The sequence below is a fragment of the Choloepus didactylus genome, chromosome 1, assembly GCF_015220235.1.
Source record: "Choloepus didactylus isolate mChoDid1 chromosome 1, mChoDid1.pri, whole genome shotgun sequence".
NCBI lineage: Eukaryota > Metazoa > Chordata > Mammalia > Pilosa > Megalonychidae > Choloepus > Choloepus didactylus.
Window position 1 is genome coordinate 77672788 of NC_051307.1, and position 16808 is coordinate 77689595.

A 16808-nucleotide genomic window follows, 5' to 3' on the forward strand; every position below is an offset into this window, starting at 1 on the left:
AGGTTGTTTCCATGGAGATGTGACCCTGCCCATTCTAGGTGGGTCTTAATTAGTTTACTGGCATTCTCATGAGAGCACAAAAGGCAGAGACATTTTGAAGAGATCTCAGAGACACTTAGAGAGAAAACACCCAGAGACGTTTAGGAGAAGGCCATTTGAAACCGGAGCCCAGGAGACAAGGAAAAGCAGATGTTGCCATGTGGCCTTCCCATGTGACAGAGGAACCCTAGATGCCATCTGCCTTTCTTCAGTGAAGGTATCCTTTTGTTGATGACTTAGTTTTGTGGACCTAATAAACCTGCTTTATAAAAGGCAATCTTTCTGGTATATTGTATTCCAGCAGCCTTAGCAAACCAGAACAGCAACAAAGGAAAAACATAGACAAATTGGGCTCTATCAAAATGTAAAACTTTTGTACATCAAAGGACATTATCAGTAAAGTGGAAGACAACCTTACAGAGTGGGAGAAAATATTTAGAAACCATATATCTGATAAGAATTTAATATCCAGAATATATAAAATGGCTACAAATAAACAACAAAAGACAACCCAATTAAAACATGGGGAAAGGATTTGAGGAGACATTTTTCTAAAGACGATAAACAATTGAGTCATTGTGTACATAAAAAGATGCTCAACATTATTGGTCACCAGGGTATGTAATCAAAACCACAATAAAATGCCACTTCACAACCACTAGGATGACAATTATATAAACAATGCAAAATAACAAGCATTGATGAGGATGTAGAGAAACTGGAATCCTTATATATTTGTTGGTGGGAATGCAAAACAGTGCAGCCACTGCAGAAATCAGTTTGGCAGTTTCTCTGAAGGTTTATGGAATTACTGAAAGACTCAGCAATCCCACTTCTAAATATATACTCCACACAATTGAGAGCAGAGACTTAAACAGATATTTGTGCACCCTTGTTCATAGTGGCATTGTTCACAGTGGCCAAGAGGTGGGAAGCAACCCAAGTGTCCATCAACAGATAAATGGATAAACAAAATGTGATTTATACACACAATGGAATATTATTCAGCCCTACAAAGGAATGGGTTGTGCTACAACATGGATGAAACTTGACAATGTTGAGTGGAATAAGCCGGACACAAGAGGATAAACGTTGTATGATTTCATTTATATCAAATGTCTAAGAGAAGCAAATTCATAGTCAGAAAACAAAATTACAGGTTAACAAGAGCCAGAGATGGAAGAATAGGGAGTATTGCTTAATGGGTACAGAATTTCTGTTTGAGGTGATGAAAAAATTTTGGTAATGGATGTGGTGATGATAGCACAACATTGTGAATCTAAATAATACCATCAAATTGCACACTTGAGAGTGGTTTAAAATGGGAAATTTTGAGTTGTGTATATGTTATGACTATAAAAAGTTTAAAAATCATCATCTATTACATATTAGAAAGCTCGTAAGGACTCTAACTAATGTTTATCATTGCTAACCAAGTTCAATAAGCAATATCACAACACTGCCTTCAATTTTAATTTTTTTGGTCTTTGTAATACAGTCCTCAATTAGGTCGAGGAAAATGCAAAAAAACATACCATTTAAAAATTTCTACAATGTTGTTTTCTTCTCATAAGAGCTAGACATAATATGCCATTTGGGAAAAGTGTCTCCCTACCAAGTAGGTTAAAAAGTAACCCAATCAATTTAAACCAAATAGAGCTTCAGTGGCTGAGAGATTTCAAATGGAGTCAAGAGGTCACTCTGGTGGACGTTCTTATGCACTATATAGATAACACTTTCTAGGTTGTAATGTATTGGAATAGCTAGAAGTAAATACCTGAACTATCAAGCTCCAACCCAGTAGCCTTGACTCTTGGACACCAATGTATAACAACGTAGCTTATGAGCGGTGACAATGTGATTGTGAAAACCTTGTGGATCGCACTCCCTTTATCCAGTGTATGGATGGATAAGTAAAAAAATGGGGACAAAAACTAAATGAAAAATAGGCTGGGATGGGGGGGGATGACTTGGGTGTTCTTTTTCACTTTTATTTTTTATTCTTATTCTGATTCTGGTGTAAGGAAAAGCTTCAAAAATAGATTGGGGTGATGAATGCATAACTATATGATGGTACTGTGAACAGCTGATTGTACACCAGAGATGACTATATGCTATGTGAATATATCTCAATAAACTGAATTTAATTTTTTAAAAAAGTAACCTAACCATACAGAAGTTCAAAAACTCTTGCCATGTGAAAAAAAAGAGGTGGGATGTCTATCTTTAAAACATGAATCAAACTATAATTTCAATAACTGAGATAACCAAAACATTCCCCCAAACCTTGATTTTCTGCTTATCTGCTTCTATTCTCCTGTCACTATATCTAATTAGCAAAGAAGAAGGTGTGAAACACTTTGAACCCAATAAAGATGTAGGCAGATTATTGTTATATGCATTTGATTGAAAATATTGGGATATAGGTATAAACTTAGGAACAAATTCTAATTTCCTATTGCAGTTACTTTCCTTAATTCCATATAGTGGCTTTTATAAGGTATATCCTTAGAGGAAACTCAGATGAAGAGAGAGTCACACCTACCTCCAACTATACAGATTAAAGACAATATTAGAAGAATTTCAGGGAGATCCTTTGGAGCACTCAAAAACACATTCTTGAGAAATTCCATCCATGAGCTACTAATTCTTTGTTAGGAAAGGTGGCATTTGTAATTTCGTTTTCTGAGTGCATCATGTTGTCCCTTACAATCTTTCCTCAGTCCATCTTTTATGGCTCTCTGAAAAACACAGATAGGATTAAAGGAGTATAAGATTTGTCTTCTTGATAGACTTCTAATGTTTTTCTTAAAAAAAAAAAATCCTAGATTTCTCCTTTAATTATTTCTTGTTGTTATCTTAGGGTCTGCCAAAACTAGGGATGCCTCTCCCTAATATGATGCTTTCAATTAAAATGAAATGGAAAAGGCACAACCTCAAGTGACAGCTACGGTTCAGTGTGACCCTGTGTTCACCTGCAATGCCAAGAACTACTCAGGTATTATCCACCCGGCATCTATCCAACTATTTGAAAGAAAGATTCTTCATTTAACCATTCACCAGTCATTGGCACTACAAGCTGGTGCAGGTCACTTAGCTCCAGGGTAGATAACTGTTGGGTTTGTCCTCTGTTTTTCTGAGCCTCTGGAAGCATGTTCTGGCAGCTACACAAAGTGGGAAATGGGATGGGGGAAAGACTATTCTGATCTCTTTTGATGTTTTATCCAGACACAAATTAATTGACCATGACGATCTTCAATCATAGCCTTCTTTTATCTCATTTGGACACTAATGGACTGGGTTTTTCTCTAATTTTTATATATTTATACAGCAACCAGCAATATAAGAAAAATATTGAAACCAAAAGGACATAACTAGGGAGATATTACATGTTCTATCTCATTACTTTTTGGAAGAGGAACAATGTGGACTTTGATGTATTTTGGTTTGAAGCAACAGATAATAGTCACAGTTAGTTAATCAAACATGCTACCCATGGAAAAGAACAGTAAATTTTTTACAGGAGACTTAAAGCTCTTGCAGGGGATTGTACTAATTCTATCTTTTATAACAAAGGCTCAACACGTTCTACTGTTCACACTTAGCATCTCATCTGGCGGCCTTGCTGAGCAACCAACTAGTAATTATTAATTTCCTCTCATAATTAAGCAATTGCTTTTTTTGGTTGCTAATATATAATTTATGTGTTCTTATATACTCATTCCTGATCATAAATCAAAATTCTAAAGAGAAAAATTAAGTAAATATATTCATGCCTATTATGAGCACTTTAAAAATATGAGCAAACATTTCAAAGCCAAGAAAAAAAAATCACCCACAAGCATACCATCCACTTGGTATTATGTTACCAGCAACAAAAAGTCTTGCAAACACCATTTATAATGGTTGTATTATATTAGCTCTAAGGTAAAAGTGCAGATTCTGTGATTGGACTGCTTGGATGCAAAGGCTGATGGGCTGCATCTTTCAGGTTGAAAGACTTTGAGCAACTTACTTAAATTTTGGTTAGCCTCAGTTTTTCATCTATATACTTTTCTGGTCTGTGTAATTCTTCTCCCTGTATTTATTATTTTTATTTGTTTAACTATGTAAATTGATACCTGGGTACCGTTTTCTGAGATTCTCATTTAATTCATTCTGGGGGTGCAACTGGGGCTCCCCAGGTGATTCTAATGTGTCACCAAGGTTAGGGACCACTGTAATCCACCCAATTCAAAGGCAGTGTTGCTCAATGTTCAGTCTCAAACCAACTTCTTTTCAATATTTTTGAGTCAAGTTTTCTGAGAAAAGGATAGCAATGTCAGTCATCCAAACACTACCTGGAACACATTTGTAGTTGATTAGGGTTTATTATTTGTTGAAGCGAGGGAGACTACTCACCAAGGGGAACCATTGGGTGTCCCAGTTAAGAGGTTGCTAGAAAGAATGTATTATAGGATCTGGGCTTTGTCTGGGTAATTTTGAAGAAGATCTAAGGAATTGGGAACTCACTCTGTATTGGATGCTTTCAGAAAGCAAGGACAGTTCTGTGATTGGGTATCTCAATCAATCTTATTAGGGAGCACAGAATAAAGTGAGGATAAAGCTGTAATGGGTAAAGCAGCAACTATCACTTTAGCTGAAAGAGGGAATTTAGGTATTTTATGGATTGCAGGGTGACCTTGTTTTTGTCTCACATTATTATGGTCTTAGAGTGACTTATCTGATGTTGGTGCTCGGTGCGACTGTTTATGTCTAACAGAACAACATGTCCTAACTGTGAGCATCAGGTTAGCCTTTACTAACAGCAAAACCTAGCTGTGAGTGTTAGAACAGTTCCCCATGCCAGTGGCTGTTGCTTTATTTTTTCTCAAGGGATTTCTAAATTACTTAACTTCCCCTGAACATGGCAGGAGCTGGGGATCTTGATGATAATATAAACAATAGAGAGACAAACAGTTCAACTATGCCCCAAAAACAAAGATTCTCAACTTTGGCTGCACATTGGAATCACCTGAGGAATTCTGAAAAGTACTGATGCCTGGGTGCCACACTCAGAAGTAAATTTAATTGATTTGGTGAGCAACTTCTGTATTGAGAATTTTAAAAGCTTGCCAGTAATTCTAATAAGCAGCCATGGTTACAAAGCACTGCTCTAGGGGAAGTCCCCACCATTAAAGACATTTTGATTTGGCAATATCTGCCCTTAATTTACATCAAACTGTTCAGGAAAATATTGTCAATGTCATCTCTTAACTTGTCCCACTATTACTCCAAGGCTAAGCATCCTAGACCATACAAACTATAGGAAAACTATTTTCTGCATCATAATTACACATTTATAAATGCTTGCAGAATTTAACATATTTAAATATAAACATAGTTAATATAGTTAGTATTATAACTTGATTGTCTGCCTATCTGCTGTTGTTTTCCACATGAAAAGGATATATGGCCCAATAAGCATTTTTTCTCATTTCTAAAATTGTTTAAAACTTAAATAAGCATTTACAAATTCAATCTTAATAAATTCTTTTTAGAAAATAAAATTACCCTGGGTCTTGACTTGCCTTGAAATTCAGGGATACATACGATCAAGTTCAAAAGAATGTGACTATCTGGCTATGAATATTTGGCAGTTACTCATTTTGGTTTCCTCAACCTCTCCTCCAAATTCTCCTAATGGACCTTTACCTGAGAAGCAAGCTCATCTTAAGTTGGAAAGCAATTGCTACTATTACTCCATTTAAACATTTTAAAAGGCATGGGTAGAGAACTATCAGTGAGAATAAACATATTTTCAGTGTAGTTAAAACTCTTCCTCAGCTTAAATTGACTTCTGACAGCTTCGAATACATTTATCAGTCCATGTCTCATTAAGGAAAAAATATTGGTCGATCCTTACCACATAGACTCTCTAATTTATCAACAAATTAGCTAATATTTCAATTCCCTTTGTATATAGAGGTAATCAATGATTGCCTTCTCAAAAACGGCATGTGGATTTGTCCCCAACAGTCAGCCTTGAAAAATTCTCTATCACACTACTTCCGGGAAAGTAGGAACATCTTCCTTTAAATGGCAATATTTTGCAGGAACTAGATGACAAAATTATACTGAAGAGGGCACTGTGTGGGGATCCAGGTAATCTTCACTAGTTGCAAAGCTCATATCAACAGCTAAAGCTGGGTTTCTCCTCAGTAAATCTCACCACACAACCCTGCAGCCATCTTATTCACTGAAGCATTTCTTAAAAAAAAAAAAAAAAAAAAAAAAAAAAAAAAAAATCCTAGATTTCTCCTTTAATTATTTCTAGTGATTATCTTAGGGTCTACCAAAATTAGGGATGCCTCTCCCTAAGGTGGGAATTTGGTGGGTGATCTATTGACCTCCTAATGCTTCTTCACTAAGAATGAATCCTTCCTCTATATACCAGAGAAGATTCACAGCTTCACTCTGTTTTCCTCTGTGACTTGATTTTCATGCCTCATTAATCCAAAAGGAACATGTGTCAAGTGAATAGTTTGGGAAAGAACTGACGTAAGAAGTGTAATGAAAGAGGGGCACGGGCTAACGGGCAGAGATTCAAATTGAGAGGAAGTTTGATCTTTGGGAAAGTCCTTGATTGGCTGCCACAGGAAAGGTGGAAACTCCAAGAGGGAATGGCTGAGTCGACACCAGAATACTGTGGAGGTGTGTTTCTCTAGGAGAGAGAAACTACCTGTGGGGAAGGTAACGACCACCCTGATAGGGAAACTAGGGAGGGCTCACCTTTCAGAGCTTTAGGAGGAGTATCCTGTGATAAGTACGTGAGAACTGGAGGTCAGCGATTAAGCTCACCGGAAAACTGCCAAGACCAACTGCACCCTCGCAGACCCTTTCAATAAGCCCCGCCTCTGGTCTGCACCCATTGGCTTCGGGTTGATAACTCCTGACTTGATTGGCTGATGAAATGCGGTCTAGTAGGTGCTCCGGGCAGCAACATTGCCCCGGAGCACTTAAGGCAGCCTTTGAAGCGTTAAGACCATGTGGTGCACTCTTAAAACAAATAAGCAAGTGGTGAAAAGAGACTCCAGAAATTGTGTTATGTTAAAGTTTTGGGTCACTGGACTTCGGACAAAGGCCAGTAGACACTGCTTTCTCAGACTTCTAGCAGGAGTGAGCTTCCTGGATAAGTAAGATAAAATAGAAAATACTTTGAAATATGAGAACACAGGTTGCTGGGTTAGGAAAAAAAAAAAAGAGAGGGAGAATTGCTTGTTCTGGGTATACTGAAGAATAAAATCAAGACAATGAGGCAAGGTGGGCTTTCACTCAGAGAAGTATGTGGAAATATTCAGTAATGGTGATATACTCATTTTGTCTAAATGCTTTATTTTAAATATGTAAAGAATATTTTAACTTGAATTACTTAATAATAATAACAAAGCCAATTTTCATATCCCTACTCTCATCACAAAATATGGAAGGAGAAATATCGTAATTATTTTGAAATCTAGATTCTTATTTTGCATGTGTTTTTTTTCTTTTTATACTTTCATCTTTCTCTTAGACACAGCCTTTGTGAACCTATTTTGATGCTTCTGAGAAGGGATGCTGATGTGCAGAGAAGAGAGGTCAAGGTGTGGGAAAGAAAAAGGAAACCCACCAAAGACAGAAATAAATGCTAAAGAGTACTTACTGGTAATTATCCTCCTGGATTGCAGAAAAGCAGCATTCATAGCTCTTGTTCAAAGTCTCCCAGTGGCCACAAAACAATAGACTATATTGAAAGAGATTCTCCTCACAAAGTTAATAACGTAAATCCATTTTGGGGATTGGTCTGTTAGAGAAACTAAAAAGTGATGAGGTGCACATGTTTATGAACTCAATGTTGAGATTGTTTCTGAGTAACTGTTTAAATGGAAATATAAGAATCATGCATGTATTTTCTATTAGTGCTATAATTAGTAGAGCAAATGAAAGCTTCAGTCACTGTATCTAAATTTTTATGAGAAAGATGTTGATGTCTCTTTTTAAGTTACTTTTTTATTTTTTTCTCTGTGCTTCATCTCTGTCTTCAGTTCCATCCTTAATTCCACCCAATGGCTATAAGGAATAATTATTTTTCTTTTTTTTCTCTGATTTATTTAGTTGTTGGAATTCAATGGCAAATAAATAGTTATATTTATTTCTATAATACAATACTGTGGGTGATTTTCTTTCATCTGTTATTTACTTTTAAAATTTTCACCTTTATTAAATTAAAATTTTATGTATACTAATCTCTATAGATCTTTGTGTGGTTTCCTCTTCCATTTTTAAGTGAAGGCCACCTTTATGATTAAGAAGTTAAATACATATTAAAACCTATTTACATCCAGGTTTTAACAGGTTAATTTTAAAAAAATGGTTTGACCCATGTCCATTCAGAATTATTTTGGTGTGTAGTAAATAGCACGTTAAAGGATAAGCAAGGTCAGGATTACATTTGGCTGAGTCGATCAAGGAAGGCTCTTCAGAGGAAGCAGGATTTGAGCTTTATTATGAAAGGAAGGAACTGGTTTAATGGATGAGTTTGGGGAAGAAATGAGGGTGTCTGGCTAAAAATTCACCATATCTGCATTATTTCTACATACATGAGAGCCTTGGAAATGTAGAGAAAAGGGAAAAGTGATTACTTCCCGTAAGTAGCTTACTTGTATATAAAAAAAATAGTTGTCAGTAGTGTAGTATATACTATAGTAGAAGTAGTTAGGTTAATTATTCAAGAAAATTACAATTTTTTTCTGAGAATTAATAGGAGGTTGGTACAAATGAGGCAATGATTTAGTAGATTTTGATGGATAAACTAAGCTTAAGTATACAGTGGATTTTGGGGAAAACTATCATGTGCTCAAGATATTGTAAGTAGTTTAGTGAAATGGGCATTGGGTGGTACCATCAGCCTTGACAGATAAGGATGTAGGTTGGAGGCTGTATGTTTAAATGAAGCTGAACAGTGAGTGTAGTCGGGATTAAGGTACAAAGAGCTGGTGTTGAAGCAGATGTGTTAAAAGAAAAGAGATAAAATAAAGGTCTCAAAAATCGTATAATTCTGGATTGCAAGGATATCCAGTGTATGTCCCTTAGAGTGTTTGCTAATGTAAAATAGAAGAACATTTGTTTTAAATTTTAAATTATAACGTGTTTGAGGTGCACAAATATTAGATTTCCACCTAAAAAAAAGTTTTATATGTATCCACCATGAAACTAAAACCCATAGAAAGATACAAGGTCTTTCCAGCACCCCAAAATATCTCCTGTCCCCCTTCTGAAACAATATTCCTTCTCCCAGAATTACCATTATTCTGATTCCTATGATCATTGATTATTTCTGCTGTTCTTGAATTTCATATAAATGGAGCCATATGGCATATATTCTTTTGTGTCTGACTTCTTTCACTCATTGTTATATCCATGACATTCATCTACATTACTGTGTGTAGCAATAGTTTTGTTTTCTTTTCTTTTTTAGTTGCTGGGTAGAATCCAATTGTATGAATGTCATCACAATTTATTTACCCATTCTATAGTTGATGGACATTTGAGTTATTTTTAGTTTTGGCTACCACAAATAAAGCTTCTATGACATTTTTGCACATGTCTTTTGACGGACATATTGACTCAGTTCTCTTGGGTGTACACCTAGGAATGGGTTAGTGGGGGAAAAGCATGCAAAGAACAGCTTTAATGAATATGGCCAAAACATTTGCCAAGTGATGTGCCAGTTTAAATGCTCACCAATCTTGTCAACCCTTCATATTGACAATTTTTTTTTTAATTTTAGTTTTTCTGTTGCGGTTTAGCATTATTGCATTTGTAGATTTAATTTTAATTTAACTGATTAATGAGTATTTAACACCTGTCTTTTCATGTTTACTGGCCATTTAGATATTCTTATTTGTGAAGTGTCTAAGTCTGTTGCTCATTTTTTTTTTTTTTAACTCAGTTTAAAAGTAGTTGCCATTATCAATAAATACTTCAGCCTATATTTCTTAAGGACAAAGACATTCTCTCTTCTTTTTTACATTCATTTTTATTGAGATATATTCACATACCATGCGGTCATACTAAGCATACATTCAGTTGTTCACAGTACCATTATATAGTTGTGTGTTGAACCCCCAAATTAATTTTTGAACATTTTCATTACCACACACACAAAAATAATAAGAATAAAAATTAATGTGAAAAAGAACAATTAAAGTAAAAAAGAACACTGGGTGCATTTTTTTTTCCCCCCCATTTTTCTACTCATCCATCCATACACTGCACAAAGGGGAGTGTGGTCCATATGGCTTTCCCAATCACATTGTCACCTCTCATAAGCTTCATTTCTATACAATCATCATCAAGATTCATGGATTCTGGGTTGTAGTTTGATAGTTTCAGGTATTTAGTGCTAGCTATTCCAATTCATTAGAACCTAAAAAGGGTTGTCTATATTGCGCGTAAGAGTGCCCACCAGAGTGACCTCTCGGCTCCTTTTGGAATCTCTCTGCCACTGAAGCTTATTTCATTTCTCTTCATGTCCCCTTTTTGGTCAAGAGGATGTTCTCCATCCCACAATGCTGGGTCTAGATTCCTCACTGGGAGTCATATTCCATGTTGCCAGGGAGATTCACTCCCCTTGGTGTCAGATCCCATGTAGTGGGGAGGGCAGTGATTTCACCTGCCAAGTTGGCTTAGCTAGAGAGAGAGGGCCACATCTGAGCAACAAAGAGGCATTCAGGAGGAGGCTCTTAGGCACAATTATAGGCAGGCCTAGCCTCTCCTTTTCAGCAACAGTCTTCCCAAGGGCAAGTCCCATGGTAGAGGGCTCAGCCCATCAAACCACCAGTCCCCTATGTCTGTGGTCATGTTAGCAACCATCGAGGTGAGGAAGGCCAACACCCCTGCATTCTCCACCAGCTCCTCAAGGGGACTCTGCGTATTTTTTTCATTGTTTTTTTTTTAATTAACTTTTTTTTAAATTAACTATATCAAAAAAAATTACAAAAAAAAAGTACAACAAAAAAACATTTCAAACAAACCATAACAAGGAATTAAGAAAAAGACAACTAACCTAAAATAACTATTTTACTTCCAACATGTTCCTGCTCTACCCCAAGAAAACAACCTAATATAGCAACATTTCTGTGAACTGGTTACTACCATAGCCACCAGAAATTAACAAACCATAGTTATTCCTAGGCATTCCCAGAACGTTAAATTTACCCATGATAGCTTATCTGTTCTTATTGGGTTAGCATTCCCCCTTCATTAATTGCTCTCTATCGCTAGTTCCCCTACATTCTACATTATAAACCATTTATTTGACATTTTTCAATGTTCACATTAGTGGTAGCATATAATATTTCTCTTTTTGTGCCTGGCTTATTTCGCTCAGCGTTATGTCTTCAAGGTTCATCTATGTTGTCATATGTTTCACGAGATAGTTCCTTCTTACTGCCGTGTAGTATTCCATCGTGTGTATATACCACATTTTATTTATCCACTCATCTGTTGAAGGACATTTGGGTTGTTTCCATCTCTTGGCAATTGTGAATAATGCTGCTATGAACATTGGCATGCAGATATCTGTTCGTGTCACTGCTTTCGGATCTTCCGGGTATATACTGAGAAGTGCAATTGCTGGATTGAAGGGTAACTCTGTATCTAGTTTTCTAAGGAACTGCCAGGCTGATTTCCAGAGTGGCTGAGACATTCTCTTATATAACTACAGTACAAATTATCAAATTCAGGAATTTTAACATTAATACAATATTATTTTCTAATAGACAGTCTGTCGTGGCTTGGAGTTATGTACCCCAGAAAAACATGCTCTTAATCTTAATCTATTCCTGTGCTGTTGTACATAGGATCTGTTGATGAGATTGCTTCAGTTAAGGTATGACCCAAAGGAATTAGAATAGGTCTTAATCTATTCCTGGAGGCCTTGTAGAGAAGGCCACAGAGGGAGAAAACATGGGGAGCAGCCAGAAGCTGGCAGTCAATGGAACCCAGAGATAAAGGAGAAGACACCACTTTGTGCATTACCATGTGATGGAAGAGCCAGAGAACCCCAAAGATTGCCAGCCAGCCAGAAGGTACCGACTCTGCAAGGTATTTTTCATGGCAGCCCTGGCAAACTAAGACAAATGGTGATTACCAGATTTCTCCACAGAAAAGTTGCTTTCCCCCACCTTTGCAATTTGCAAGTGTCACTCATATTTTAAAATGAAATTATGTGAGACTCTCCCTTCTGGGAAAATGGAGCTAGAAGTACCTTTCCTTATTCCACCCAGTAAGTACAGCTGAAAGCTAGGTCCAGACATTATATAAAATAAAAATGAGAAGATTCTGAAAAATGGGGAGAAGGTGGCAGACCATATAAGGACAACAAGCCTAATAAAAGACAAAATGATGAGTCCCCTGGGTTTTCTTTTTGCTTCATATATCTCAGACTGGATAGTGGAGAAGTTAGCAACCTGGAACTGCCAATGGGTACAATTGTTGAAAATCCAGGAAAAGCCTGCTCTTGCTAGCCAAAGTTCCATGAAAGGGACAGCCAAGCAAGATAGAAAACATTTGCCAACAATAGCTCTACTCTAGGCAAATCCCACAGAAAACTTTTACTCCATCCCCTCTCACACCAGCAAAGGCCATATGGGAAACTTAGACTTCACCTTTGTCAAACTATAACAAGGTGTCAGAACCCAACTGCACCTCTACCAGCAAGGTGTCAGAAAAGGCGTGCTGGGAGCTGGAACTCTCAGACCTGCCAGGCAATAAGAAGCTCTCCCTCCCCAACTTGTGTGTCTGGGGAAACCACATGGAGCACCTGGACTTCCACCCCTACCCAGTTGTAACGAGGTGCACCTCCCTCTTCTCACCGAGATGGTGTCAGAGGAGACTAAGTGGAGAGTCAAGACTTTCACCCCCATTCAGTGGTAACAAGACCAATATCCCATAGTACCCGTGGAGGCCATGTGGGGAGCAGTCATGGGGTGTCCCTCCTCCTCCCAGCTGAGATGGTATCAGTGGAGGCCTGCTGGGGAGCCTGAATTCTCACCCTTATCTAGCAGTAACAAGAATGCATCCCTTCCCCAGTCATAGGGGGAGGCCAATGATCAAAGAACTTGACCTTCCATCCCCGCCTCCCAGTAACAAGGTGATGTCACCTCTTCCCTGACCAGAGCAGTACCGGAGGAGGCCTGCTAAAATACAGGATTTAAATAATGTCTGGGTGTCAATTGAAAAATCATTAATCATCCCAAGAACTAAGATCATCTTAACTTGAATGTGAACAGACAGTAAATACCAATTCCAAGATAACATACATGTTGGAAGTATCTGAAAAGGATTTTAAAGCAATTATCACGAGAAAACTTTAATGAATAATTATGAACACACTGAAACAAATGAAAAGATAGAAACACTGAGAAAAGAAATAAAAGGTTCCTACAGAGAAACAGATTATTGAAAGAAAAAACAACTGGAAAATTTAGAAGTAAAAAACACAATAAGTGAAATAATATTTTTAAAAATAAATGGGAGAATCTAAGATGGCAGCATAGAGAGGAGTGGAAGCTAAGTAGTCCCCCTGGAACAACTAAAAAAACCAGAAACAACTAGTAAATAATCCAGAATAACTGCAGGGGGACAAACATGACTGTTCTAGTTTGCTAATGCTCCCGGAATGCAAAACACCAGAAACAGATTGGCTTTTATAAAGGGGGTATATTTGGTTACACAGTTACAGTCTTAAGGCCATAAAATGTCCAAGGTAAAACATCAACAACTGGGTACCTTCACTGGAGGATGGCCCATGGCATCTGGAAAACCTCTGTTAGCTGAGAAGGCACGTGGCTGGCATCTGCTCCAAGTCCTGCTTTCAAAATGGCTTTCTCCCAGGACATTCCTCTCCAGGCTGCAGTTCCTGAAAACTGTCACCCTTAGTTGCACTTGGGATATTTGTCCTCTTTCAGCTTCTCTGGAGCAACAGTCTGCTTTCAACAGCTGTTTTAAAACTGTTTCTCATCTGCAGCTCCTGTGCTTTCTTCAAAGTGTCCCTCTTGGCTGTAGCTCCTCTTCAAAATGCCACTCTCAGCTGCACTGAGTTCCTTCTGTTTGTCAGCTCATTTATATGGCTCCACTGATCAAGGCCTACCCTAAATGGGTGGGGCCATGCCTCCATGGAAATTATCCAATCAATCATCACCCACAGTTGGGTGGGGCACATCTCCATGAAAATACTCAAGAATTACAATCTAATTAACACTGATAGGTCTGCCCACACAAGATTACATCAAAGATAATGGCGTTTGGGGGAACACAACACATCCAAACTGGCACAGTGACCGTCCACTCATAATACACCAACATGAATTGGGAGGAATGCCCGAGATCACAGCATAAAATCTGTAAGTAAAAACTGCTGATCCAAGTCGGGAGACCCCTCCACCCACAGCTGAGCTACGAAGCCTTGTGGTGCCAGAGAGGAGCTCTCTCTCAGCAAGTGAATATAGCTCAGCTGAGCTCCAACTGGGGTTTTAATTAGCAAGTGTGAACTGCTCACTATGAGCTACGAATCCCCTACAAGCAGACAGAGGCTTTGGGTAACGACTGACCTTGGAGAGCTGGAGGGTCACCTTGAATTAGCTCTGAAGGGGACTTAATGTTCCTTTTTCGGCTCAGTGGAGAAAGTCTCAGCCATTTTCAGTTCCGAGTGCTGTGACCCAGACAAGACAGAGAGAGACCACTGAAATGCTAATGACCTCCCCCCTAGGGGTTCTATCTTCTCTAAGAGGAAAGCAGTGGGGCCCAGCTCTACTACCTGCCTTCCATTCAGAACCGAACCCCAGAGCCTGGGAAAAAACAGCCACACCTCCTTACACTAGTCAAGAATTACAGGCTAACAGGTGCCACTTGCTGGGCAGAAAAGCACAATGACCTGAGGCATCACAGGGTGTACCAACTTTATAAGACACACCCTCAGGGAAACTGGATACTGAATAGTTCTTCCTTCTGGGACCTGAGCCCATTCTGGTCTGGGAAATCCTGATTGGGGTAACCAAGGAAACCATGCCTAGACAACAGAAAACTACAACATACTCTAAGAAAAATGAAGTTATGGCCCAGTCAAAGGAACAAACTTACACTTCCACTGAGATACAGGAATTGAAACAACTAATAATAAGTCAATTCAAAAAGTTTAGGGAAGATATGGCAAAAGAGCTGAACCGTATAATGAAAACACAGGACGTACATAAGGTAGAAATTGAAAATTCGAAAAACCAACTGGCAGAATCTATGGAAATGAAAGGCACAACACAACAGATGAAAGACACAATGAAAACATACAACAGCAGATCTCAAGAGGCAGAAGAAACACTCAGGAACTGGAGAACAAGGCAACTGAAAGTCTACACACAAAAGAACAGATAGAGAAAAGAATGGAAAAATACAAGCAACATCTCTAGGAACTTAAATACAAAATGAAAAGCAAGAATTTGAGTGTCATTGGTGTCCCAGAAGGAGAAGAGAAGGGAAAAGGGGCAGAAGCAATAATAGAGGAAATAACCAATGAAAATTTCCCATCTCTTATGAAAGACATAAAATTATAGATCCAAGAAATGCAGCATACCCCAAACAGAATAGATCTGAATAGGTCTATGCCAAGACACTTAATAATCAGATTATCAAACATCAAAGAAAGCAGCAAGAGAGAAACGATCTGTCACATACAAAGGAAGCCTGATAAGACTATGTGTGGATTTCTCAGTAGAAACCATAGAGGCAAGAAGGAAGTGAGGTGATATATTTAAGATACTGAAAGAGAAAAACTACCAACCAAGAATCCTGTATTTGGCAAAACTATCCTTCAGATATGAGGGAGAGTTTAAGATATTCTCTGACAAACAGACAATGACAGAGTTTGTGAGCAAGATACCTGCTCTACAGGAAACACTAAAGGAAGCAGTGCAGACAGAAAGGAAAAGACAGGAGTGAGAGGTTTGGAAAACAATTTTAGGAGAATAGTAACACAGCAATGTAAGTACACCAAACAAAGATGACTGTGAACCTGGTTGAAAGAGGAAGGCTGGGACCATGTGGGACACCGGAACAAAAGACGAACGATAAAGACTGGGACTGTGTAACTCAGGGAAACCTAGGATGCTCAACGTTTGTAATAAAAGGTACAAATATGTTTTTACATGAGGTAGAACAAATGCATGTCAACATTGCAAGTTGTTAAAAATAGGGTGAGATTGGGGGGGAAATACAATCAATGCAAACTAGAGGCTAGAATTAACAAAAAGATTGTATTATGCTTCCTTTAATATAACAAAAGCAATTTACCAAAGCTAAATACATATGGGGGGGGTGGGGAATAGGGGAAGGGTATGGGACTCCTGGCATTGGTGATGTTGTCTGACTCTTTATTCTACTTTAGGTTAGTGCTCTCTTTCCTTTTGTTGCTTTCTCGCTATCAAGTTTTGTTTTGTTTTTTTTATTTGTTTGTTTTTCTCTCTTTCTCTTTTTCTTTTGCTTCTCCACCTTCTTTGACTCTTCCTCTGTCTTTGTGGAAGAAATGGAGATGTCCTTATATAGAGAGTGGCGATGTTGCTCAATACATAAATACATGACTATACGGGGAACCAACAATTGTTTACTTGGGGCAGAATGCATACTGTGTGAACAAAACCATCTTTAAAAAATGGGTTGATGAAGAAATCTTGAGGGCACTATACTGAGTGAAATAA

At 38.0% G+C, this 16808-nt stretch overlaps 1 protein-coding gene across 1 annotated transcript in view; it reads left to right on the forward strand.

The window, feature by feature from the left end:
* Positions 1 to 2996: 2996 nt before the first annotated feature.
* Positions 2997 to 16808, forward strand: part of LOC119536242 (OX-2 membrane glycoprotein-like) — a 49512-nt gene continuing 35700 nt past the window's right edge. Inside the window, exon 1 of the mRNA XM_037838993.1 lies at positions 2997 to 3037. The gene's annotated coding sequence lies outside the window, so the exon portion shown is untranslated. The remainder of the gene's footprint in view (positions 3038 to 16808) is intronic.